The following is a 2,414-nucleotide window of genomic DNA, read 5'->3' as shown; positions in this document are numbered from 1 at the left end:
CCCCAAGATGCCCACAACAGAGACCTGGGAAGGATGTAAAGGCCTGTGGAAGGAGGGTAAAACAGAGTAGGTAGCCCCCATGTCGACCAAAAGGGACATGGACTTACCCGCTACCCGTAGTGTAGCCCTGGGCTCGGCAAGGGTGATCGAGGTGCCCGAGTCCAGGTGGCTTCAGTCGTCCAGGAGACCCAGGAGTTCTGAGGAGGGGCCCATCAGGGGAGCCAGCTCCCCACGGAACGCTGTCGCCGGAGAATGGCTCACCCCAAGGGGGCACTCTGACTTCCAGTGACCCTTCTGTGTGCAGACAGGGCAGGGCTGAGTCGGTGGCCTGGGGTTGGGGCAATGTTTTGCCCAGTGGCCATCCTGGCCACACTTGAAGCAGGCTCCTGGAGGCATGTGGGTCTCGGATTGTTTCCTGAGGCGGGGGCTCTGAGGCCCTTGTTGTGCCGGCCACAGGGCAGCAACCAGGGCTTGGGTTTGAAGGGCCACCTTCTGTTTTAGCCTCTGGGCCCGAAAGGCCTTGGCTTCCTCCTCTTGGGCATTATAAACCTTAAAGGCCATATTTAACAGGTCTCAGAGTGGAGTCTGGGGGCCCTTGTCTGCCTTTTTTAGTTTACGCTGTATGTCAGGGGCGGACTGGGTGATAAAGTGCATAGCTAGGACTGTGGACCCCGGCGGTGAGGAAGGATCCAAACAAGTGTGGAGGGTAAGAGCCTCTGTTGAGTGATTAAGGAAAGAGGCTGGGTCTTCATTAGGCTCTTGAGTGACCTCCCTCAGTTTGTCATAGGAGGACCTGGGCCAAGGAACACCTGACACAGAGGTCTGGGTGGCAGCACAATGCCCAAAAGGCCTGGACATAGGGAACCTCGGACCATTTCCCAGTCCGGTGACAACAGTTGCTGAGATCAGTGAGGAGGCCGAAATCAAAAGGAGAGAGGGGCCTGGCAAAGATGATGGAATGGTAAGGCCTTCACTTTCCAGCCTCAGTAGGGACTGTTGGTATAACAGGGAGAGCACTGCACCAGGAGCTCAAAGCCCCATGTTTAGAATGGTATCCACGTGCTGGGGGACCTTGAGGAAGCCACCTGACCTGCTTGGATCTGATTTATTCATGACATTCTTTTCATCTGTTTTATTTCCAAACTCCCTGGGATGAAGATTGTGCCTTCTCAGGCCTCCTTCCTTCCACCAACAAGGGCTATGAAGGACCCATGCATCGGAAGTGACATCGACCTTCTCTACAGGGCCAAGTGTTTTTGGGCAGACATCAACGGGAAGGCTTAACCACCTACCTCCTTATCCCTTGCGTGAGTGTCCTGGGGCTGCCGCAACAAATGGCCATGCACTGGGTTGCTTAAACAACAGAAATTTCTTCCTTCACAGTTCTGGAGGCCAGGAATCTGAAATGAAGGTGTGCGCAGGGCCATGCTCCCTCCAAAGCCTTCAGGGCAGATCCTTCCTTGGCTCTTCCAGCTTCTGGTGGTTCCAGGCATCCCTTGGCTTATGGCCGCATCACCCTCTCTTCATGTGGTCATTCTGTATGGAGCACGGGCTTGGGGGAGGAGGGCAAGGCTACCGAGGGAGACCCTACCTGCTTTGTTCGAGCACCAGGCCTGGGCCTGGCTCACACAACTCCTCAGTCAATGCGGGAGGAAGGCGGGGAGCCAGCAGGGTGGGGGCCTGGAATCCATGGGGGGAAAGTGTTTGGGGCAAGAGGGAGTGTGTTGTGGTCACTCAGCAGAAACATGATGGACCTCCACCCAAAATTTGGTTTCAATGTGGCAACTGATGGTGCCACAGCCACCAAGAGGTTATGAAAATGTTCCTTAATGAAGCTTTGTTACATACTGAAAATGTTGCATACTGAGACTTTCTGGGAGACAAGGGGGTGACGTGAAGCTGGTCAGAAAATGGCTTGAGAGTGCATGGAAAGGAGACTGAGGGGCTCGTTCTCACAGCCGGGGCTGGCGCTGGGCCAAGGACCTGTGTGCAGTGGGAATTTCCCTCTGGTGCCAAAGGAGGGAACCGCCAGGCTTTCTCACCAGCTTGCCCAGATGTGGGGCACCAGGGGACGCAGAGGATGAATCTTCAAAGACGCCAGCTGCCAGACATTAAAGTACAGAGCCAGACCCTTTATTATAGAGCAGTCAACTGCAATGAGTGCTTCTGGGAGGAGTGGCTCAGAGGCGGCACATGACCTTGGTGGATGCTATGGTCTGAATGTATCACCCCCCTCCCACGCAACCCCAAACTCACATGGTGAAATATGAATGCCTGAAAGTGATGGTATTCAGAGGTGGAGCCTTTGGGAGGTGATTAGGTCATGAGGGCAGAGCTTCACGAATACCATTCATGCCCCTATAAAAGAAGTTCCAGAGAGCTCCCTCACCCTACTGCCATGTGACGACACAGTG

The sequence above is a fragment of the Manis pentadactyla genome, chromosome X (assembly GCF_030020395.1).
Source record: "Manis pentadactyla isolate mManPen7 chromosome X, mManPen7.hap1, whole genome shotgun sequence".
NCBI classification, from domain to species: Eukaryota; Metazoa; Chordata; class Mammalia; order Pholidota; family Manidae; genus Manis; species Manis pentadactyla.
The sequence above is the reverse complement of the archived record's forward strand: the minus strand, read 5'-3'. Positions refer to the sequence as shown.